Source organism: Lynx rufus, unplaced genomic scaffold (assembly GCF_022079265.1).
Source record: "Lynx rufus isolate CCGP_SWC_20201006 ecotype Redwood Valley unplaced genomic scaffold, mLynRuf1.p SCAF_18, whole genome shotgun sequence".
NCBI lineage: Eukaryota > Metazoa > Chordata > Mammalia > Carnivora > Felidae > Lynx > Lynx rufus.
The window spans coordinates 27,620,341-27,645,754 of NW_025814832.1; the positions used below are offsets into that span (position 1 = coordinate 27,620,341).

Here is a 25,414-nt window from a genome sequence, read left to right on the forward strand (position 1 = left end):
AGCGTCGATCCTGGGATGTTTATCCTGCAGAAGTGCGGAATCCTACAACCCTCCAGAAGAGGGAGCCCGAGACAGACTACGCCAACATTCAGTGGGAGAAGGCTGGGGAAGGGGAGGCAAACCGGCCATATTGCAAATGGGTTTTGAAAAGGAATATCCCACCTCCACGTGCCCTGTGCACACCGGGTCCCCATCCACCTTGGCCTCAGTGACGCCACTCTCCCCCGTGGCCGACAATTCACCTGCTGTGCCAGCTCTTTGTTTGGTTCCGGAGAATGCCACCCCAGCCGGCCGGCCTTTGCAAATGCCGTTCCCTCTCTCTGTGGGCGCCCTGGAGTCCCCTCTCTGCTCTCCCCAGCCTAGCTAGCTGCCTTCTCTCCATCCTTCAGATCTCAATTCAAGCTTCACTCAGGATGCCTCGGCCCCTCGCAGCCCGGTTCCGATTCTTCTGTTCTATGCTCTCATTAAACAACGTTCCTTTCCATCACAGCAGCCGTCCCAGTCAGTAACGACACGGACAGCACTGCGGCTGAGGTTTCTGCCCGTTCCCCGTAATACTCTCCCCTCCAGGAGGGTGGGAAGCCTATCTGTGTCTTTAAATCTCTCCCCCCACAGCGAACAGTGCCGGCCACACAGGAGGTATTCGCTGAAGTATCCGCCGGAACAGATTAGCCCGGTCAGTCTCCAGGCTCTGTCTGCCCCGCACCACGACCCTTCCTCTCTGCCCACCCCGCGCCACACAGTCATCAAGTAGGCAGCGGTCTAAATGTACCCGCTGCCCCCAGTTCTCTCGCCACCGTCGGATTCATCTTCAATCTGGCATGCTCCGTGATCCTTCTAAAATGTGAACCTCATGATGTCACTCTCCCATTCAAAATCTCCAGTGGCGCCCTCTGGTCTAAAAGGTCACACCTGGAGTCCCAACATGGGCCCTGTGGGCCTCCCTGCCCTCCACCTCTCTAGTTTCAACTCACTGTTCGTGGTAGGACAGGCTGGTGAGAGGGGCCTCATGGGTGGGTTCAGGATGGCTGGGATAAGGCCCCCCCCACCTTGTGTCATGTGCACAGCTGACTTGGGGACAACCGGGAGAGGGGCCAGTCCCAGCCTGTGTTTATCTCATTCTAAACCACTATTTGCCTTTCCCCCAGTTTTCCCACTTATTTTTAAAAACAGGCCATCTTTTCTTCCAGGGATATAAATATTGAATGAAAAGTGAAATGTACTTAAATCCTTTCAGGAACAAGACGTGGGATAAATAAAACACAACTCCCGGAACATTTTATTGAGTTCATTTGCTTATATATCTAACCTATCTCTTTGAGAACAGAGAATTTATCTCTGTCTGGTGGATATTTGTTAACTGTCTAATTAATGAACTAACTTGACAACTCTAGGTAGCAAAAGGTGACTAACCACTCCTTTATTAATGCAATCTTTAGTAGACGTGTTAAAAGCTAGATAGAACGTGATCACAACTACTGTATTTTCTGAAATTACTGTATTACAAATAACCGCACATATGGAAAGAAAGGGCAACGACTGAGGCATGAAGAAAACTAAGTTGCCATGATGAGTCTCTCTGCCCAGCTCTAGAGGCCAATTTAATATTAGAAACCAATCAGGAATAAGAGAGCAAATAACTCAGCTTTTTTTTTTTTTTTAATTTTTTTTTTTTAACGTTTATTTATTTTTGAGACAGACAGAGACAGAGCATGAACAGGGGAGGGGCAGAGAGAGAGGGAGACACAGAATCTGAAACAGGCTCCAGGCTCTGAGCCGTCAGCACAGAGCCCGATGCGGGGCTCGAACTCACGAACCGCGAGATCGTGACCTGGCTGAAGTCGGACGCTTAACCGACTGCGCCACCCAGGCGCCCCATAACTCAGCTTTTTAAAAGGTAGCAAAATGTTTGACTAATTCGCCAAAGATACGTGGAGAGCAAAAAAGCACAGGAATGACATTCAACACCATCAGCCCTTACAGATATCCAATCAAGGGCACAACGAGAGATCACCACCCACCTATTAGAATGGCTACCAAAATCGAGACTGATTTTCCAAGTGTTAGTAAGATGTAGAACTAGGAAGGGGTGTAACCACTTTGAAACGTTTTGCGGTTTCCTTGAAGGGTAAAGCCGTATCTACTCCAAGATCCGGCCGTTCTATTCCTACACATCGACCACAGAAAAAAATCATAGCAAATGTCCATACAGAGACTTCGATATCAAAGTTCGTAGAGGCTTTGTTCACGGGAGTTAAAAACTAGAAACAACTCAACGTGCCCACGAACGGGTAAATGGACAAACTGTGATGTACCCAAACAATGGAACTCTGCTCAGCAATGAAGAGGAGTGAACTGCTGATATCCACGACAGGGACGAAATCTCTAAAGCATTACTGAGGGAAAGAAGCCAAGAGTGAATCCTGTGTGATTCCGTTTCCCTAACGAGAGTCTCGAAAAGAAAACCCGCGGTAGTGACGGGAAGCGAATCAGCAAACGTTTGCCTACGGACCGATGGAGGCGGGGAGGGCATGAGAAGTGGCTAGGAAGGGCCGGGGAAACCTTCAGGAGTGGTTTCATTGCGGGGATGGTTTCCAGGCTCGCACGCACCGAAACTTACGAAACACGTGCAGTTTACTGTGTGCCAATTTAAATCAATAAAGCTGTTTTAAAAAAAAGAAAAAAAAAAGAAAGTAATCTGTTAAGTGATTTCTCTGAGAGCAGATTGTCAGCTTCCTTTTGAGCTATAAACTGTAACTTTCGCTAAACTTGGAACTGCCTTTATGTTTAACGTTTGGCTTAGTTAAGCTAAACGGGGATGTGGACTTTCACTTCGTCGGAGACTCATCAGAAGGGCCTGCAAGGAGATGTTGTCAAAGGGCCTGTAACAGAAGCAGCGTGCGGCTTCCCAGCCACCGGCGGATATTCCCTTCCTTCTAAGTCTGAGGGGGAACTTCTACGCATGTACCCGCTTAGCTGTCTTCCCCCCGATGATTTCTATCCTTTTAAGCTGCCTACATATTAGGGGAAAAGTACCACACCTTAATACACTTTCTTTCATTCCCATGGAAAAAATAGGAATGCATTTATTATATCTTCCTTCTCCAGGGATTTAACAGAAAAATTAAACAATAACCTTAAACACGGTAACATGGCTAAAGAGAGGTATCTAATATTTAAAATCCTATAAGATACCATCCCATAAAGATCCCTCACAAACTGAATCCCTTAGGAATTTCTTTCAGCCTCACTTGACAAGACCCTAAGTTACTTCCTAAAATGAGCGATTACACTGACCATGGATATACGATGTTGATGTGTCCCTCACAGGACAGTACGATATATATATATAATTGGCAGCCGGAAGATGAGGTTCTAGTGTTCTGCCCCTAATTACAGCTGTCCAGACACAGACTAAGTGCTTAACCTCTCTGAACCTCATTTCCTAATCAATGAAGGAACTGGAGAGTCCTTAGAGACTCACCCCCTCACCCCCTAAGATTTTATTAATTTTGTAGACAGGCAAACAAAACGCCATATTTTATAAACCATACTATGCCGAGCACGCTAACTAGACTTTTAGCTACTGCTTCTAAGAGTAGCTCATACACTCAAAATAATATCTGCTTTGGTTATGTGGATGTGAACGTGAATACACGTGAACTCAGGGAACCTGGCCAATTTCACCACACCGTGTAATTCAGGAACACACGGACGTGACGCCTGATAAAAACAAACCGCCGAGTATTGTGCTGAGCAAATAGCTCAGGACCGAGTGAACCGCAATCGGCCAGCGCCGCCGAAGAGGAGGGCCAGCTAACTGGTGAGGTGCAGAGGCTGGGTTCTCACTTCCACTCGTCCGTATCTACACCCGACTACGAGCCTGGGAAGGCGCGCTTCCAGCTTCACTTCTCACCTGCATTCGTACTGAGAGAAATACACGTTGAGAATGAGCCTTAACAGGACTACAGCACAGTGCGTATCATCTGTGACCCCCCAAAACCTCTGTCACTCCGCATAAGGCTGCCGAGAGCATACGGTTTCAACTGATTTACGTTAACAAAAGCTCATAAAGATTTTCGTAAAATTAGCATTACAAATTGAAAGCATGGCCAAGTTGAATACCCGATCGCAAAACTTAAATTATAGTCCATCCTTTGAAGCAAGATTAGGAGACTAATCATAATGTGTGAATTTATTACAGTATATGACTCAAAACCATAAAGCATTAATCATATGGAGTTTGAGACATATTGGGTCATCAAGATACGCGCTTTCATACATGATATAATTAACTGAGCTTCTTGTATGAAAACTTATCTATTTTATGAACTTTAGGAAATCTGGCCAAAACCAATAAATTAAATTACTTCACATTTATGGATGTTATAATTAATCCTAAAAAAATTAAATTCATAAAAGACCCAGAACACAATAATAGACAATTTGGGCTCACAAAGTCATCACATCACATAGAAAGCTATTGTTATCTGTGCCCAAATTAAGAGCAGCGCCCAAAATAAAGAAAACAGATCACTGATTACCGAAGCAAAACCCATTAAAAAGCGTCAGGTGCTCAGATGGCAGAAATACAATACATAGGTTGGTGGTATCTCACGACAGGGTCATGTCTGACTGCCAGCCCCCAGCTACGAGAGCACCCCGAGTCTCACCGAGGCGTAACAAGTCACTGTGTTCCGCTCCCTCTCCCTCTAGTCACCAATTATGCAAAGAGAGCGTTTCACAGAATTTACAAAAAACAATTTTGCTTGTGAGCAGGCTCACACGAAGGTTTTCCAAGTGCTGAGTGCAGTTCTTTGAGGGGCAGGGGCCGAGGGGAGTGCTCATCAGGGAAAGGGCAGGCCCAGCCTGTGGTGCCCAACGCACGTCCAGTCAGAGATTCAGAACCACCTTCCTGCAGGCAGTTAATTTCAATTTGAACCAGTAATAGGGGAGTACCTGAGAAAAATGTAAACCTTGATACTGCTCATATTCATTAATGAATTACCTAACAGCACTGTTAGATTATTTATAATTTAAAACGCCTTTTTTCGTTGTTTAGAAGACATTAATAACCATTACTATTATGTGTGCTGAGGCTAGTTATAGTTAGTACAGCTGATGACAAATTGGACCCAAAGGAGCAGTAATTTAGAGGAGAGAGAAGGAGAGCATAAAATACCAGCAGAGTTTGGAGTATGCAATGGCAATACTCATCAGAACAGTAACGGGAAACGATAACTCCGTGTAGTGTGGCAGGACCACGTAACTCACGATCACTGCACAACCAAAAGCGGTTTGTTACTATCTGAAGAGACAACGATGACAACAGAATACAGCCGAGATTGAATCGGGTTATAAAAGCTTCCCAGAATATTTTAAAAAAGAAAAAAAAGGGGGAAGTGGGGGGATTCAGAACAACGATCCTGTAGTTGTAAGAGGTGAGTGTTAAGAAACCACTGTTTCGGGGCGCCTGGGTGGCGCAGTCAATTAAGCGTCCGACTTCAGCCAGGTCACGATCTCGCGGTCCGTGAGTTCGAGCCCCGCGTCGGGCTCTGGGCTGATGGCTCAGAGCCTGGAGCCTGTTTCCGATTCTGTGTCTCCCTCTCTCTCTGCCCCTCCCCCGTTCATGCTCTGTCTCTCTCTGTCCCAAAAATAAATAAATATTGAAAAAAAAAATTAAAAAAAAAAAAAAAAAACCACTGTTTCTTATTCAAGATGGTCACTGGCAATACAACTATGCACCACAACAACCCCTTGGGCCTTCTGGAAAAGTGTGATATAAACTCCCACTGCTTCTCAGAGTAGAGAAAAATGTCCTTTTTGAGAACCAGGCTGCCGCTCAGTATTGACTCGATAGGAAGTCCCAGGCGTACTGCGACCCTGGTGCAGGGACCCGGAGGCCCGCCCTGCTGCCTCTCCAGTCTGCTCTGTCCACGAACTGCTGGCCAAGTGCGGGCCACTTAACTCGCGCCATCAGCCTGTTTCTTCACGGTAAACTAACACCTGCTCTGCTCAGGCATGCGGTTCAAATGAAGTCACACACACAGATTTTGCTTTGGAAACTAAGACGCCAAACAAAAGTAGGGTCTTAACAGTGGTACCACCCGAAACGGCACCCCGCCAAGTGTTTACAGCGTGTGTGACTGTGCACACGTGACGGTCCAACAGAAACTGTAACATCGTAACCATTCATTACAGCTAACCCTTACTGAGCACCAACTGTATGCCGGGCCCTGAGCCCGTTCCCTACATGGTCTCACTGGATCTGCACAAGCAGCTTTACGAGGTGGGAACCATGCGCTCACCAGCTTTCTCTATTTATTTATTTATTTATTTATTTATTTATTTATAAACTATTGTTATTATTTTTTTTATTGTTTTCAAATTTGGCATTTGTCCAGAACGCACATTTACATTTCTAAATCTGCATTTCTAATGCCTATTACCTTTACCTGGTGTGGAGACATTAGTTAAGAAATGTTAAAATAAATGAGCTCATCTTAACAGCATTTTGTTTAATTTTTTTCAGACTCACTTTTTAAAATTGATGTTGTGATAGCTGATTGCTCTAGGCAGCCAACGCAGTTTAGACTTTTGGATATTTTATCTCATCTCATCAAGTTTCTTTTTTTTCTTTTCTTTTCTTTTTTTTTTTAACCAGCTTTCTCATTTTATTTTTTTTTTTTTTTAATTTTTTTTTAACGTTTATTTATTTTTGAGACAGAGAGAGACAGAGCATGAACGGGGGAGGGTCAGAGAGAGGGAGACACAGAATCTGAAACAGGCTCCAGGCTCTGAGCTGTCAGCACAGAGCCCGACGCGGGGCTCGAACTCACGGACCGCGAGATCATGACCTGAGCCGAAGTCGGCCGCTTAACCGACTGAGCCACCCAGGCGCCCCCAGCTTTCTCATTTTAAACAGGAGGTGCTCGAGGTTGACAAGTGAGGTCGCCGGCCCCAAATTACAGAGCTGGTGTGCGCGGATCCCGCACGCACACGCGCCACCGGACTGTCCCCGACGAGAGTAAGCACGGGGTGAAGCTCGTGGCGTGGCTGCCGCTTCGCTCCCTTTCCAGCAAATCCCAGGGATGCCCAGGTTCCTGAGGGAACTACGTGTGTTTGCAACACCCACAAGGCAGTCATAAGCAAAGTCTGGACTCAAAATAATAAAGAAATCTTTTCTGTGTCAGTAAGCAAAGAGGGAATAAGAAAAGAATAGACCTCTTTTTATTATAAAGAGTCAGCAAAGAGAAAGTGGAAGCTTCAAAAATTTCAGTATCTTTCAGTCTTATTCAAACCGGATCAACATTATCAGCTTAGTCCTTGTTTGGTGGAGAGCAAACCAAAGGAAAATGAAAAAGCATTTCTTAGAAAGCGAATACAACGTTCTTTAAGCATTTTTAGCTCAAACAAATGCCAATGAAATACAGATGTAAAAACAGTGATAAGTAAAGAATTTCACAGTGAAAAATAAAAGATTCAAAAGATTCAAAGGGCTAGAGTCTTTGTTTCTGACTACCAATTAAAACGAGAGTCACCCTCATCATGAAAAGTCTGCTGCTGCAGTAAAATGTACCGCCCGCAAATAAAATAAACTTACCTTTGGTTTTTTGATCAGCAGCCTGAAAAAGAAAAAATCAGAAACTCTTTAGGAATAATAACGTGTAGAGTGTGCACATCTATGAAAGTTTATACACAGACTTTAATACTGTAAATTTTAAAAATGAGTTTTTGCCCGGGTGATTTATTAAAATTTATTAATGAGAAAAATGTGTAATTGCCTACATGCTATCACATGCCAACAGTGATCTCAAGACCAAAACAACCACCTATCTGGAAGCTCATCCGAGCTCTGTATTTTAATACAGACTAAAAAGGATATAGTTTAAATCACAAGATACATTAAACTAGGCAAGAACAACAAATGGCATAACTTGGTGTGTTAAATGCCATAAAATTCAAGTGCGACCGAAAGATTTACAGTAGGACTTTCAATTCTTAGCATTTACTAACAGGATTTATAAAAGAACCTTGGCCAAATCTGCGAAACTGACTTCTAGCTTCCCTAACCAAATCAGTTACGCGGCCCTTTCCTCACTTCTCAGACACGACTGCCCTGGACGGGGCGCCATGAGCGAGGAGCGCGGACATTCTCTAGCGGCAACAACGAAAACCAGACTCCTTTCAAACGCCGCTCTAGCACTTCTAGCCCCTGAAGACAGATACTCTGTGGCTGTCACCCCATGTCCGTTTCGCTAGTATGACACCTATTTTTTGCTCATCAAAGATTTGGCCTATTGCTTTTTGGAGGTCATCAAACGAAACTCTGTAACATAATGGCTGTGACGGGGCAAATGAGGCACGTGGTGATTATAGTCAATGGGGTGGTAGTTCTGGCCAAACCTTTTTCTGAGCACCTTCCTTCTTTTTCTTTTCTTCCTGCTTTTTCTTTTTCTTTTCTTCCATCAAACGTTCCTCTTTTTGTGTTTCTTGTTCTTTCTCCCTGTTCAACATAAAGAAAGATGGAATTAGCATAAAGTCCCTCTTAAACCAAATGGTATGCAGAAGGGCGTTCTGAGAAGAGGCACTAAAAACGGGGCCACGGCCAGTTGTCCTGAGCGCACTAGTGGTTCCGTGGCTGTTCATTCAGCCCACGTGTCAAACGCCATGCTTCCAGAAGGCAGTGTGTTAGGCGGTAAGGGCACGGCCTGCAGTAAGACTGCTCATACAGCCTGGCCCCAGGCCTGCGTCCCTCTGCTCAGGAGCCTCGCTGTCAGCACCCCCGAGGGCACCGATCAAAAACGCAAATTCCTGGGTTCCACCCTAGCCCGAATCAGAACCTTCGGGGAGGATTCTTTTTTTAAGTTTTTCTTTCTTTATTTTTGAGAGAGGGAGGAGGAGGGAGAGGGAGAGGGACAGGAAGGCAGGAGCCGAGAGAGAGGGAGACAGAGAATCAATCCCAAGCAAGCTCTGTGCTGTTAACGCAGAGCCCGACGTGGGGCTTGAAGTCTCCAACCGTGAGATCGTGACCCGAGCTGAAATCAAGGGTTGCACACGTAACTGACTGAGCCACCCAGGTACCCCCAAGGCAGTTAAGCAAAGATTCCTGCCCAGCGTGGAGAGCCGCTACAAGGCTACACGGGAACACAGCGCAGAGTCACGGCCCTCGGAAGGGTGAGCCCTGTAAGCTAGGCCTCGAACACTGCAGGAGCATCCGGCTGGCACGGCCTGGTGGGTCAGATACCAACTTACTGCTGGGCAGCTCCAAATTCAACCTTCAACACACACTGCTGTGCGTACCTGGGCGGGTTCCTTCAATATTTCTCCTTTCCAGTGGGCACAACTGAGCATGTAGCTCGCTGTGAAGACGCCAGTGAGGACCCCAGCCATGGGCCAGAAAGGGCGGTCCCTCAAGCAACCCTGCAGCACGTGGTCTAGTGTCACCTGCCCGTGACCCTTTGTACACAGACACCATGTGCTCCAGGCCTCCTGCCAATTACCCTGCCCCTACATTCGTCTTTTGTGGTCCCGCCAATGACACGGCCCTCCCGCCGGGACCCCGTGTGCTCCCCATCTCCTGCCGCACTGATACTCCTTCCCCAGCACGTCCACGCGGCCGGCCTGCCACCAACGCCGCGCTTCCAGTGCTCCCGTGCAGCCGCACGCCTGGCTACTGGCCGTGGCTCTCCCACGCCAGGCGCGTGCCGCGGAGGGGCACTTCCTGCGGCCCGGCACCCGCGCCCACGCCGCCAGGGAGGCGCTCTGCCACCAGAGGGCCGCAGCTACACCTCCCTCCGGGAGCCTGGGCCCCGGCCTCGCTCGGGCACTCTCCCTCAAGCCAAGGCGCCGCGCAGTTTCTACAGTGGCTCCTCTCCCACCACAGCTTCCTTCTTCTTTGTGGGGAAACTTGCCCTGTACGTGACCGCGCCGTTCCTGTCTCCTGCCTGGGCCGCCCGCGCCGGTGCTGGAGGGAAAGAGGATTCACCAGACCAAACAGGGAGCAGTGGGCACAGAAGCCTCGGGAAAACCTCATCCAAGCATACATTAATGTTGTTTTGAAAGTACTGATTTTGAGAGTTTCATTCGTAAATGTGTTTTATATATATACAGTTACACGCATAAGGAGTTTCAACCTACTGTCCGTGTGCACCTATTTAAACACTATCATAATAAACATAATTCAAGTCAGCACCATGTGGATGGGTGTCCTTAGAGAATATTCTTTATTATTTTATTATTATTTTTTTTAATGCTTATTCATTTTTGAGAAACAGAGACAGACTGTGAGCGGGGGAGGGGCAGAGAGAGAGGGAGACACTGTCAGCACAGAGCCCGACTCGGGGGCTCGAACTCCTGAGCCGTGAGATCATGACCCGAGCTGAAGTCGGATGCTTATTAACCCACCGAGCCACCCAGGCGCCCCGAGAATATTGCTTTAAAAAAAATTTTTTTTTCCCAACGTTTACTTATTTTTGGGACAGAGAGAGACAGAGCATGAACGGGGGAGGGGCAGAGAGAGAGGGAGACACAGAATCGGAAACAGGCTCCAGGCTCTGAGCCATCAGCCCAGAGCCTGACGCGGGGCTCGAACTCACAGACCGCGAGATCGTGACCTGGCTGAAGTCGGACGCTTAATTGACTGCGCCACCCAGGCGCCCCAAACTTTTAAAGAAGGATAGTACATTTATCAAGTTTGGGAAATGGTTATTATTCATTTTTCCAGGAATATTTTCATGTTAAAAAGTGCAGAGACCCTAAGAAATCTGCATTTAAACATTCTTATAAGGTGCAGGCAAGTCTGTTGAGTGATGGGTGCAGTGTTATAATCGTCGCGCCTCCTGCCACACATCTTGGAACAAAGTGAATAAATAAAAACCAAGTCGTGGCTGCCTACCTCTATTGTTACACTTTCTTAATCTACAGTACAATGAAAGCCTTAAATTATCTTCAGATATTAAACTTAGTAAGATAGGCAAGTATGGGTACATTTGTAAAAAGTATTCAACTGAAGTGAAAAAAAAAAGATTGCTTAATTCTACTGCTCTGACAATTAAAGTAATTAGAGCCGGCTACTCCCCCAGCTGCACAGTTAAGGTTTCACCGTAACAGTAAAATAAAATGTTGTAAATAAAGAGCCCGAGTAGCCACGAGGTATCCTATCCCTACCTGCCAGAGCTCATGTGTGTATGACAAGGCGCAATTCACACGTATGGTCTTCAGTACAGTTTTATCTAATTTCCCCCAATTAACAGTAACTTCTTCTACCTCTGACTCCAACACACAGTTATGGCCATTTCTCGCTAAAAATCTTTTTTTTTTTTTAAATCAACGTTTTAAATGTGATTTAAAAATCACATTTTTTACTTTAAAAAGACATCTTCCATAAGTATACTCTCTTTCCAAGGGACACCTTATTACTACCTGAAATGATCAAGTAATAAGATTCTATCTACCTTTCAGGGCTAGTGAGAAGATTATAAATTTAGATTTGGAGGGGCGCCCAGCTGGCTCAGTCAGAAGAGCACGAACTCTTGATCTCAGGGTCATGGGTTTGAGTACCAAGTTGGGTGTAGAGATTACTTAAAAAGAAAAGAAAAACCACCCTTAGATTTGGTAAGTTTCTTGACCTAGTGGAAGAGGAAAAAACTAACATGTATCAAGTATCGACTATACAGCTGACCCTTGCATATCGTGCAGCTTAGGGACACCGACTCCCCAAGCAGTCAGAAATGCACATGTAACTTTTAACTCTCCCCAGATTTAATTGCTAAGGGTCTGCTGTTGACCAGAAGCCTTGCTGATCACATCAACAGTCGATTAACACATATCTGTATATATACTGTATACTGTATTATTATAATAAAATAAGCTAGAGAAAATGAAATGTGAAGAAAATCATAAGGAAGAAAAAATATATTTATGGGACTGTACTGTATTTACCAAAAGAAAATAACCCATGTGTAAGTGGAGCCCCACAGGTGAAATTCCTGTTGCTCAAGGGTCAACCGTATAGAGTTACTCGGTATTTTTCTCACGTGGGACAAGTACGAGCCGGACTTACAAGTTAAGCTGCAAGCAGCAGAAAGAAACGGGATGGCCAGGCTGGGAGAATTTCATTTGTAACTTTAATTTTTAATTTCAATTTTGTCTTTTAAATCTTACATGTAAATACACAGCTGTATACACGTGTGTAAATGTAATCCTATACTGTTCCCAGCATACTCTGCGGTTTAGTTTCTCATTGGCTTGGCCTTCCTCCTCCCTCCACAACCACGGCAAAGCTCCATTCGCCCTCACTGCCCTTCCAGATAATCCCCATTAACCACCTGGTTCGCACCCTTCTGGGTCTTTCCCCACTCTCTTGGGACTGTATGGAAACATACCTACCTACACATTTCTTATGAAGCATTTCATTTGGTCAGTTCTGTAAAACTGGGAACACATTGTACAAACTTTTTCGCATCTTGCTTTTCTCATTCAGTACGTATGTGTGAATCTCCTCATCCCCTCCCCCAACGGATAGATCTAATCTATTCTTTTTTTTAATCTATTCTTTTTTTTTTTTTTTTTTTCAACGTTTATTTATTTTTGGGACAGAGAGAGACAGAGCATGAACGGGGGAGGGGCAGAGAGAGAGGGAGACACAGAATCGGAAACAGGCTCCAGGCTCTGAGCCATCAGCCCAGAGCCTGACGCGGGGCTCGAACTCACGGACCGCGAGATCGTGACCTGGCTGAAGTCGGACGCTTAACCGACTGCGCCACCCAGGCGCCCCTATTCTTTTTTTTTTTAACATGTATTATTTTTGAGAGACAGAGAGACAGAGCATGAGTGGGGGAGGGGCAGAGAGAGGGAGACACAGAATCCCAAGCAGGCTCCAGGCCGTCAGCACAGAGCCCGATCGCGGGGCTTGAACCCAAGAACCTCGAGATCATGACCTGAGCCCAAGTCGGACGCTTAAGCAACTGAGACACCCAGGTGCCCCAAATCTATTATTTCTAATGGCTACATAATATGCCACGGTGGGAACATTATCCTATCCCTTTCTGTTCGTACACCTGCACTTCCCCTCTGGTTCACTACCACCACCACCAGTAACTCCCGCGTTCCTGTCCAGCTTCTGCTCAAGAAAACAGCATTGCTTTGACTGGTGGTGCAGCTTGTTTCAGTAGCAGTGAAAACTGGGTAAAGAGAAAATCTGACATGAGGCTCAACTTCTGGATGTCAAACTAAACCCAAGGCCAAACTGGATAATAAATCACCTATACTCTGCATGACAAGGCATATTCTAATGGCCTCCACTATACTGAGTTGGATTAGAAAGAAAGTATTTTTAAGAATCTGGGTTTTAAGAATCTAACCTTTCTTTTATTCTCAAATAGTTTAGCAATCACTGGCTTACTAGCGGGCCTTGGGTGGAGGAAGGAGCAACACCCTTATTTTCGAAGCAGCCAGAAGGGAGAGTTGGGAAGTAGGGGAATCCCCATAACTGAAGCCTCCAAGTGTACCAATCATCTCAGTATTCCTGGTTAAACTCACATTTTCCCAGAGACACCAGGATTCAAAAGATACAATTATGTAGGGAGACTGGGAATGTAGCCACCCCATGCAAAAGTATGCTGGTTGCAAAACCTTCCAAATTTCCAGCCTTTCTGTTAGTTGATTACTCTTCTTTTTGTACAAGAGCAGGGTTCAGTAAGAGAGGGTGGGCCTGTCTCTGCCTTGGAGGTTTAGTTTCCAGAAATTGCAGTCAGTCCTCATCCTGAGTTTCACCTACAAGACCCACCACAGCCTATACTCCGCAGTTATCCCGCTTGGACTCCAATGCCTAGTTGTTAAAGCACTCACCAATGCATCGTGTGTTTGTGTTCATCCCATTATTTTCAAAGTTTGGCTAATCCAATTAGAATTTCCTGGCAGTGTTTAGGTTAGAAAGGGCTGATAAAGTGTTATCAGACAAATTTCAAAAGGGAAGAAGGAAGTGGTATCCTGTCCAGCTGTCACTGAAATATTTAAGGTTCTTAATTTTTCAACATGTGTTTGAATACCTGCTATGTGCAGGAAATACTCAGGAGATCCTGTGGGCAATACAAGAGGGAGGGGACATAGACACAGACTTGGACCTCAAGGGACAGAGAATCTAATAAATAGGAAAGTGAAGTTAAGACCCGAATTACCCTTAATACGTGACAGATGATGGAAATAAACAATTATGTAGCAAAGAGCATATGCTTGGGATTTCAGGACAGGGTTCTAAAGTAAAGGTCACTAGCATACAGGAGGTCAAGAACTCATAGGTCCGGGTGCTGGATGGACTGTCTAGAAGAACCAGGAAGTCACTCGGCATTACACCAGGACTAGGGGTGGAAAAGAGAACCACGGCTCTGATGAGTTAAGAGCAGAGGGGAGTTTTTATTTGAGGATCAAAGGATAAAGTAGTTGATAGAGACTCTGAGGTCTCCTGATGTTCACACCTTTGTATAAATGCCCTCCTGTGAGTGTGGGAGGGACCCAGGACTTGCTTCTCACCATTAGAATATAGCAGAGGTGATGATATGCTGCTCCCTTGACTACGTTATTTAAGACTCCCCCTTTTTTAGCAGATGGGTTTTAGTCTCCCTCTTGGGTGCTGGCTTTGAAGACACAGCTGCCATGAATCCTACTGTTGCAAGGAAATGAATTCTGTCAACAGCCTTAGTGAGCTTGGAAGCCCATCCTTCCCCAGTCAAGCCCCCCACCCCCAACCCCCCAAAATGAAAAGCCAGCCCAGGCCTGGACTGCAGCCTAGAGCAGGCCCAGCTAAGCCATGCCCAGCCTCCTTGTCTACAGACATTGTGAAATACTGAATGTATAGTGTTAGGCTCTAACTAGGTTTGTGGTGATCTGTTATGCGGCATGGAAAACCACTGCAGGTAGTAATTTATGACTTCTGGGGCTGACCGAGACGGAGGAAGCCCACAAGAGCCTCTCTCAGCTGCTGATTATAATAAAAAAACCGGATGAAGTACAATGTAAATACAAAAACACAGCAAGAAAAGAAAGCGAAAAGCAGGTGGGGTAGGGAGCAGACTTAAAACTTGGGGAGAGGGGCGCCTGGGTGGCTCGGTCAGTAAAGCGTCCGACTTCGGCTCAGGTCAGGATCTCGCAATCTGTGAGTCCGAGCCCCGCGTCGGGCTCTGTGCTGACAGCTCAGGGCCTGGAGCCTGCTTCGGATTCTATGTCTCCCTCTCTCTGCCCCTCTCCTGCTCGCACTCTCTCAAAAAATAAATGATTACATAAAATAAAATAACAAACAAAACAAACTTGGGGAGGTGACCCGTATGGGGGTGAGTTTCTCCTCTTCCCCTTTTCTCTCGCGCCTGTTACTTTGTCCACGGGTAGGTCCCAGTCACAGAGCTGTCCTGGGGCAGCGGTGGCACAGGCAGCTAAAACTGAGAGAACCCATCTTTCTTTCTTTCCTTTTAAAATGTTTATTTATTTATTTATTTTATTTTTGAGAGAAAGAGAGCGCACGCGAGGAGGGGCGGGGGGGAGGGGGGCAGGAATCCGAGGCGAGCTCTGTGCCGACAGCAGTGAGCCTGATGCAGGCCTCCAATTCACAAACCAGGAGCTCACGACTTGAGCTGAACTGAGACACTCAACTGACTGAGCCCCGCCAGGCGCCCTGAGAGAACCTCTTCTTTCTAACGGAGGATTAGGAAAAGGAGCTCTTGAGAGCAACACAGTGTGGGGGAATCCCAGAGAGGAACTGGCCGGAGAAGACCTCTAAATGCGGTGTATAAACGTTCCCTCCCAGTTCTGGGCTCACATGCGAGTCACCCACAAGTGACTCGGACAGATCCAGAACAGCAGAGTAAAGGCTTTGAGAAAACAACAGCACAAAAACCAACATACTCTGGAGGAGTTTACAACAGGAGTCAAAATCTGTACAACATATTCAGAATGTCCCGAATAGAATCCAAGATTACTCCTTATACACAGAACCAGGAAAACGTAGCCGCTGCCAGGACAAAAGACAAAGCAAGCTGGCTCTCAGATGACCCGGGTGCTGGAATTAACTTTACACTTGATCTTAGCCAAAAGGCCGAGAAGCGATTGGAATTAACTTTAAAGCAGTTATTGTAACTTTGTTCCAGGAGGCAATAAAGGCACATACATTTGAAACAAACAGGAATTTAGGAGTTCACAGCAGATAAAGAGAAACTATAGAAGAAGAACAGAAAGATAAGAGATTAAAAAAAAAAATGAAGAGCCTCACAGACCCTTAGATATTATCAAAAGGCCCAATATTCATGTTATTGGACCTCTAGACGTAGGAGAGAAAGACTCGTGTGAGAAGACAATGGTGGGAAACCTCCCCAATTTGGTGAGATTCAAAAAGCTCTGTGAACTCCAAATAGGGATAAACTAGAAGAAAAGCACACTCAGACATAGCATATACTAAGTACACACTGGGGCATAGCATATACTAAGCATATACAAGCAGGCAGTTTCAAAAGGCAATGTGGTGTATCGTCCATTTATGTGACACTCTGGGAAAAGAAAATCATAGGAACAGCAAACAGACCAGGGATTGCCTGGGGCCCGGGGTGGAGTGAGACACTGACTACGAAGGGGCGGAGCAAGGGAATGTTTGTGAAGGGTGACGGGATTTCCCAATAAATCTTGACGGTGGGGGTGGTTATGTGCATGTATGTATTACGTATACGCTGCATGTATCTGTTGGGACTTACATTAACTGGACACCAGAGAGTGAATTCTACTGCATGTACTTTTAAAAAGCGAAAAGAACAAAGAAACCGAAAGCAAAAAAAAAAAAAAAAAAAAAGGCGAAAGCAAAGAAATAATGATTTAGAAATGGTCATGGCAGGGGGTGTGGTTCTGGAGAATGCTGAATTCCTCCCTCATGTGTCCCCCTGTCCCTCCACTCCTGGTCTGAGGAGAGGAAGGGTTTGAAGTAAACGGATGGGGTTGGGGGGGGACAAGGGCCAGGGTTAAGGGTTTCACTTCCCACAGGACCAGAATGCCACAAGGCACACAGGGAAGCTCTGGAGGAAAGGACGAAGAAACGGACTCGGAAGAGATCCCGCAGGAACCTGGACTGTGGCAGGATGGAGAAGAACCTTGGCAAAATCAGCAGGCCTGAAGGCATCTCAAAGGAACTGCGACCTAATTTTCATCGTAGTGCTAACGGACCTCCAGCCCCGGGATTCAGGTCTCAAGACGTGCTGCTGTGTCTACAACACCGAACCAGACCACCCGACAGCGCCTCGGCAGCGGCTACTGAAGTCTGACCCAGCAGAGACCGGAGAAACAGCCTTTCCCGCTTCTCACCTTCAGGGTGCTGGTTGTCCACCACATAGGCACATCCGTCTCCCGGTTTCACCAATGTTTTCCTACACTCTGTTATCTTCTTCCGCTGGCTTTCTATCACAGAACAAAAGGATGTTCCTCATTTCGGCTGGCGTTTCTCTGAACCGTCAGGCTGGTTACCCCTGTCTGTTATTTTTGCCAGGCAGCTCCCTCTACTTCTCCACTGGTAACTGCACCCCTCAACTTCCCCTGGAGCACCAGGCCCTCCCTCCCTTGAACTCCATGGACTTTTTTAGGGCAGTGGCTCCAATCAAAAGGTACCACACTCCCGAGCCATCCGCTAGATTCAGGGACGACTCTAAGGTTCAGGGATGGACCTAACAGGATCAGAGGAACGGAAGCCGCTGGAACATCTCCCAACCACGGAAGGCCTGGAAATGAAACCAACACCAAGGAAGAGAAGCTGAGAAATGGAGTGAGAATGGAGTCTCCAGGACCAGGACCTATGTCCCTGGAGCCCAGAAACAGCTTGTTCCTTGGCACCCCAGTGCCTTGCCCGTGCCTGACCCTCCTGGGCCCTCCTCGGAATGTGAATCCTGCACCGAGTGGCAGACAGCCGGGGCAGATGCGTCTCACCGGCCGCTCCCTGCAAAGCCGTCCACCGGCGCCGGCTACCCAGGTCCCGAGAGCTTTCTGGTGTTGCCTTCAGTGATGTCAGCTGCCTCCTAGCATCCCCGAAGTCCCCCTTCCCTTCCCTCCTTAAATCAAAGAACCGACAGACACAATAACTTTTCAATAATCTATTTAATTTAGGCCTGCGTAGAAAGGGAAGTGTTGACTGGATTCAGCACTATTTAACTACGATTTGTCTCAAAACGAATCAGGTTCAGTAAACACTTTAACCACTATAAAAGCTGCTTTCGTATTACCATATTAACATGTCAATTACAGGTACAGGAGTCAGAAGTGCCATTTTGTAAAACCTTTTATTTCATTTCTGAGTTAAAGCAGCCTCAAAATGAAAACGACACTACAATTTTTAACGCTACTCCGTTTTCAGAGTCAATTTATATAATGACACTTGAATATGTGTACTTTAAACATGCTTAAAATAACAGAAGCGAATCTCCAACCAGCCTCTCAGACACAGTGGTCCTTGCCGCCACGTCCTGGTGTGTACCTACCAAGTGGTTGTTACTAATGATCAGGATTTCATTGTTCGCTACAAATTTTCAAAATACGCCCTGTGTGTAATCAGTGATAAGCATGCTTTCCCCAAGTGTCTCCTTCCAAATACTAAGGAATCTGGAGGTAGGGAGCTAAGCTGGCTATTGACTTCCTGCCTCTTAGCTCCACACTCAGCTTTTGGCCCGCTCTGTGAAAACTGATCTGGGGCCTTTCAACGTTTTTTCTTTGCCAGCTGGCATGATGCTACGCTTGTTCAGTAGAGGGCGCTGGAGAGATACGGCAGAAGAAGAGTGGTGGTTTTTTTTTGTTTTTTTGGGTTTTTTTTCCCCCTCCTTGGCAGGCTCCTTGCAATGCTCCCGGCCACCCAGCAACCTCCTTCCTAGCTGCTCCCCTGCTCCCCCTGCTCAGTGAGTTCGCCTCTATCCCATGAGCCACAGCTGTGCCCTCTCCAATGAGGTCTGGACCTCAGCCTGGGAGGCTCTCACAGGGCGCTTCATCTCAGCCCTGGGGGCAGTGGTCCTGCTTCTCCCCCCTATTCCCACATTCTCAAAAACTCTGTTTCTACCTAGCCAGTCCCTTTTACTTCAATCCCCTGCTATAGCTGGCGATTCCTTAAACTTTCCCAGTTCACACTGCTGCATGGTTTCTCTCTCCTCACTGATCGAAGAATCCTTAAATCAGAGCCTATTTCAATTCTGTCAATAAACTGGACTTTTTGATACGGTCACACCAGCAAATAAAAACCACAGATGTGTCTAAATGACAAATAAATGGCACTGAAGTATATAACTACAAGTTACACTTAAATAATAACACAAACCTCAAATATGAAACCTGATAGATGGTGGAAAAGACCACTTGCCTCAATCTGTCCAGTGTTTTGTGTTGTTTTTTTTTTTCCTTTTTTTTTTTTTAAACTCCATTATACCTCTGTGTTCTAAAACTTGTGGTACATCTGGGCAAATTCAGAAAAGGCTCTCCTTCATGATCATGAAAGAAAGGACAAAGTCCCAGCGCCATACGACTGCGGGGCACTCCCTGAAGCCACGAAGCCGACGCCTGGGGCACTTATCAATGAGCGCTCTGGGCTGCAGATGATCTCCAGGGTAACTTTCTATTAGGAAATTCTGCAATTCTGTGAACTAAAAAGACTGTTCACTGTAGATTCAGTTTTGGAAGCCATTAAGCTAACTTGTGCTCAGGGTTGGATTCTAATTTGGGAGAGCAGGCAAGTGCACAAGACCTGAGCAGAAATAGCTTTATGACAATCTGCACACGGGGAAAGACAAATATAAAAAGAGATGATACCACCATCCAGCCAGTCCTCTGATCTGGAAACATCTGTGAAGTTCAGGGTTTGTACGGAAGGACAGCAGAAAAGAAGGGTTCACAGACATGCGCTGGACTCACAAGCTCGTAAAGGAGTCAAATGCCGCCTAAACAGTTTCCATAATGAAACATAAGGCAGAAAAAAATGACCAATTATATGTGCTAAAGAAAAAAAAAACCATCCCACAGGTATTAAAAGGATTGTTAATATTTCACATCAAAAATGTGAAATGTAGAAACTTGTATTTCAGAAATGATGAACAAGAAAACCTACCCGAAAATCTCAGTTATATAAACAAATTTTAATTTTCTTAAAAAAAATTTTAATGTTTATTTTTGAGAAAGAGAGAGAGAGAGAGAGAGCGAGCGAGCAAGAGCGAGGGAAGGGTAGAGAGCAAGGGAGACACAGAATCCCAAGCAGGCTCCAGGCTCTGGGCTGTCAGCAGAGTCCGACATGGTGCCTGAACTCACAAACCGTGAGATCATGACCTGAGCCGAAGTCGGAGGCTTAACCTACTGAGCCACCCAGGCGCCTCTGAAATTTTAATTTTCTATTTTGTTTTTAAATGCACGCCAAGTTCATATGGAAACAAACAAACAAACAAACAAACACTCCAGACAGATGCTACGGTTACCACCTAGGTTGAGGAAGAAAGCATTCTATAATTTGCTGTATGTACTATTCTTATACATGCAGGTTTAGTCTTTAGTCGTTCAAGGTGAACTGCTTACTGAGCCAGTTTGAGGCCCTGACCCGCTCAGTCCCATGCTTTGTAGATTAACAAGTATTTGCCAGTCACAGGCTGCCGTCCCTGCACTTTAAATTGCCATCTCAGAATTACTGCCACCACCCCCCAATTCTAACACTCAAAGTTCAGAAACGGTATGAACCGCGTGTCCAATACTACGTTCATCTACCCATTTTCAAAAGCAGATGTTTCTGGGACGCCTGGCTGGCTCAGCGGGTCGAGCAGGCAACTCTTGATCTCAGGGTTGTATGTTTGAGCCCCGCAATGAATGCAGAGATAACTTAAAAATTAAAAAAAAAATTTTTTTAAGCAAGTATTTCCTATTACGCTCATAAAGTTACCTTTCTGCTAGCTGCCAACATTCTGGCTTTCTGATTTAAAAAAAAAAAAAAAAAGCCTAGAATTTACCTCCTTAAAGGACTTTACTGGAACCACAGCTAGTCAGGATTAATACAGGTATGCAGAGCTAACCTACAATTTGCCCTATAGTGGAAGCAACTACCAATTTCCCAAATTATGTTACTATTTATGATTCAACTCCTTTCTCTGTCCTTTATGGCTTCTCATTAACCCTGACAACACACACCAGTTCTACAATGGTAGAAAAAGTTTCCCTGGCCCTCAGGTCTAAAGAAGGTTTTCAGGGGATACCTCGCATAGGTGACAGAGTCCAGGCCTGGACAGCCTCTTTCGTGCCCTGGGGCACGCACAGGGCAGGCTCGATTAAACAATCTCTCACAACCTGCCCATAGCCAAAAGCATGATGGGAAATCTCAGGAAACTCTCAAAACCTCAGCAGTTCTCTGGGGAACCAAGGCAACACGGTCCAAACGTGAAGGTTTCTGATGATTTTGCTTAATCCAAAGATATAACCTAGAAGATCAGACAAACCTCCATAAATACCAAGCCCAACGGAAAAAATACTAGGGCAGCAGACAGCCTGGGGTTGTAGTCTTTGGAAAAACTAACGATGACAATAGCCGTCATTTACTAAGCACTGGGCTAGGAAGGCCTTTTAAGTAGATGATCTCATTCGTTCCTCAAGAGAATCTCGTTGAGGGGCACCTGGCTGGCTCAGTCGGTAAAGCACGCAACTCTCGACCTTGGGGTCGTGAGTTCGAGCCCCATACTGGGCACAGAGATTACTTAAAGAAACAAGAAGAAGAGGACGTCCGTGAGTAGCCCACCGTGACACTGACAGTAAGCGACAGCTGCCATTCAAGCGGAGGTCTGACTGCATCTCAAGCACGTGCTTCATCCATCACGCCACACTGCGTCCCCGAAGAGCACATATACTCTTCGCTGTGGTCCAAGAGTGAGAGCCACCTGCTTCACACCTGAGACACACCGATGGTGAGGCTGACCTCATGTTGTTAGAAACAGAAGAGCCCGACCGGGACGGTCTCTTCGATGATCACCAGGTGCAGCACAGGGAAAGCTGCTATAAGAGGCCCCCAAACACAAGCACAACGTCCTCAAGATGTTTCTCCCCCGCAGCCCACAGGCTGGCCAGGCATCACTGTTGCATGAGGTCACCAAGGGACCCACGTTCTTCTCACTAGAAGGGGGAAAGGAGGAACTGGAGAGCAAGCCATTTCCTTTTCCGTTCACTCCCGGGCAGCCCACGCTTCATTTCTGCTGACATCCGATCAGTCAGAACTTACCCGCGTGCCCGTGCCTAGATCCAAGGAGGGCCGCGGAAAATGTCTCTTTGAGCACAGCTACAACTTCTTCCAAAAGGAAGGACAGAAAGCATTCCAGAGGGATCATCGACAGCCTCGGGAACCGACGGATGGCCGGCCCACCTCTACACAGAGATCAAAAAAAGTTCTTTCAAAAAACAGGTACACACACACATACACAAATTTGAATCTGTGTGTTACTTGGAGCGAATGATACACAAATCAAGTCCCCAACATTCAACTCGGCAGAGTATGACCAAAATGACTATAGGCAGAAACTTCTTCAAGGGATCAGTGACCAGTTACCTGCTAGTGGCTACAAGAAAATCTTAGCAATGCTTCCATGGAATGACTGAGCACGTCAAGGTTCTCAGTAAATCTTCCACAATGAACTTGTTACAAAATACCAAATTCTATCTAATCTAAGAGGCCTTCAGATGTAAGATGCACCATTAACTTACGTGCCACTAAGAAAAATGCTGCCAAATGCACCATAATATGCCGTTATCTACAAGATGTGTGCCTATTTCAGATGTGGTGAAAATGAGAAAAACGTTTCTTAGAACCATTGAAATAGAGTATGCCCCTGAAAAAACGTATCAAATTGATCTACCCTATAAAATCACTGGATAAAAACCAATTAAATTTTAGAAGACAAATTGTTATAGTTGCTATTAGGCCATCCTTTATGATGATAACATAAATATACTGAGGCCATACCTATACATCAGGAATTAGAAACAAAACAAAACCCAACTCTATGGGAAAGACAAACAGCTACCTTTATAACACACTCATTACAATTTGCTAAGAAGCACAGGGTGCTGTGAGAGCACAGGATGGGAGGGCTTTCTGGCCTCGTCAGGAGAGTATGGAGGGTCGCCTATGGAAGTGAGCGAGATTCCGGAGGACAGCCAGCTGCCACGGCAAGGGACACAGCATGGACCATGGAAGCTCTACAGCGGGGAAGGAATATGACAAGTTGGGGAAACAGCAAGTGATTAGCAGGCTTAAAGCGTGGGAGCAGTGAAGAAATGGCTAGCACAATTCCGGCTACTACGGAGAACAGATTATAAGGGACTAAGAATGGACAAGTGGAAACCAATGAGTAGGCTCCTGCTGTCAGTCAGAGGGAGTTTAGACTTGGTACTTTAGATTTGAGGATTTCCAAATTAGGGGGTGTCTCGGGGTAGGGGGTTTGGGGCTAGAAAGCAGGGTTTGAAAATTATTTAAGAGAAAGAATGAATGGGGCTTGGTGACTAAGTAGAAATAGGCATAAGGGAAGGGGAAGCATCAAAGATAACCCTTGGGTTTCCCACCAGGGTGACTAAGATAATGGCGTCGTTCGCCGAGATAAACACTGGAGAAGGGCATGCTGACTTTGAGATGTGTGAGCATGAAGCTGGGAAGGGAGCTGGCAGACAGATATGCAAATCTGGATTCAGAGCAAAGATTCGGCTGGAGAAAAATCTAGAGAGATGTCAGTGTAGAAATACAAATCAGAGCCATGCTCATAGCTGTGGTCAGTAGAGAAGGGGTTTAGAGCAGCAGAAAGGAGGGCCTGGGGCAGAAGCTTAAGGAACATCAGCATGTAAAGGTCAGGCTCAGATAGATGAGCCAGTCATTCAAACGTCCGTTCATTGTTTATGCATCAATTATTAATAACTGGCCACAATGTGCCACTCTGCTTTAGGTATCCTTTAGGTATCCTTAGGATACCCAGGATATGTAAGATCCCCATTTATTAAGGAGCTTACAGTTTAGTGTAAAACCCAAGTCAACGACCAAGGTAATTTCAGTTTGTGATAAGTGTTATGAAGAAAATAAAACTGGCTTTGCAACTCAAATACTATGAATGGCACTAAATCAGTGATGAGATTTCCAAAATGATAAGTGACTACTGAGAAAATCCCACACAGAGTACAATCTTTCCTCAACTCGCACCAGAGGTGCTTTCCCGGGAAATTCAGTGTATATTATCACAACAGCACAGAAAACTGTACAGTATACACATAAGATAGGTTCTGCACTAAAACAAACTGGTTTTTCACTTTCACCTACCTAGACATCCATCTAGAGGGATATCCGAGTCAGGAAGGACGCAGTATGAGTCTGTATTATATGGGACTGGTCCGGGCACTAGGAAAGATCCAGGATCTCTCGCTCCTACCCGCTGAACGCCACTGTGGCTGACGCCAATCACGTGGCACCCCTAACCACATGTCCATATTTCCAAACGCCCCTCAAAGGGGTCGGTACCACCCCTGTTGAGAACTACTGCTTTAAGGCAACAAAGTATACACTGTGCTAAATGACACAAATTCTGAGAAACGGTATCTGCGACACGTGACAGTCGCCAGACATTTCCACCAAGTGACCAAGTGGCAACTGTTTCATTCGGCATGGCTTACTGAGAGTGTTCTATGTGCCGGACGGTGTTCTTCCTGCCTTCACAGAGCTCACAGTTTAGAACACTGTAGTATATACACAACAACTTGAAATGAAGATGGTGCAGAATGTGTGTGGCTCTTATATTTTGAATCTATGCACCTTATATCTCTTGGGCAAATATAAACAGCTTTCTGAAAAGTAATGTTATTTTCCCCATTAAAACGGTCATTTATCGACACATGTGCCATAACATAAATGTAAACATTCAGCACCCAGCGAATGACATCCAACACTGGAAAAGCAACTGTGTAGTTTCAAATCCCACCAAAGAAGTTTTACAGTCTAAGAAGAAATATACACCATACAGTAGCACCTAGTGGAAAAGATGCTAATTGTAACTGAGCTGTTTTGGACTCTAAATATGCTCAAAAGAGAAAAGCAAAGGTTGGGGTGAGGGTGGGGCGGGGGGGGGGAGCTGTGAGTTTCTCACCAAGGAACCATTCATGTTCAGGAGCGACCTCGATCTCCTGTGAGAATGAATTCACAGACAGGCAAGTGCAGAGAAATTCTGATGTTGGGAAGATGCAAATGAAGAATAAACAGGTGGTAAATACTGGAAAACAGAGTGTAAAGCAGCAAGCCACCGCCGACCACCATCTGAACTCACGCTCTCACAAGTACTCGGTTCAGTTTAGAGAATTTCCCAAACTTATAAAAAGGACATGGCTGAAATGATCCTTTATATAGGATTTTGTATTC

General features: G+C 45.8%; 1 protein-coding gene and 1 long non-coding RNA gene across 3 annotated transcripts in view; both read right to left on the reverse strand.

The window, feature by feature from the left end:
* Positions 1-8,441, reverse strand: part of TNRC6C (trinucleotide repeat containing adaptor 6C) — a 99,876-nt gene extending 91,435 nt beyond the window's left edge. The window contains exons 1-2 of one of the 2 annotated variants that reach the window (XM_047081288.1): positions 8,407-8,441; positions 7,604-7,625 (exon numbers count right to left, since the gene is read on the reverse strand). The gene's annotated coding sequence lies outside the window, so the exon portion shown is untranslated. Of the gene's footprint in view, positions 1-7,603; positions 7,626-8,406 lie in introns of those variants that run through there. The other variant, XM_047081289.1, reaches the window with a different exon arrangement.
* Positions 8,442-8,461: 20 nt separating this feature from the next.
* On the reverse strand, positions 8,462-22,964 carry LOC124513367 (uncharacterized). The gene is made up of 3 exons (XR_006962364.1): positions 22,247-22,964; positions 17,338-17,430; positions 8,462-8,506 (listed from the first exon to the last, which is right to left on the reverse strand). It is a non-coding gene; the product is annotated as an uncharacterized LOC124513367 (long non-coding RNA).
* Between the last annotated feature and the right edge of the window lie 2,450 nt (positions 22,965-25,414).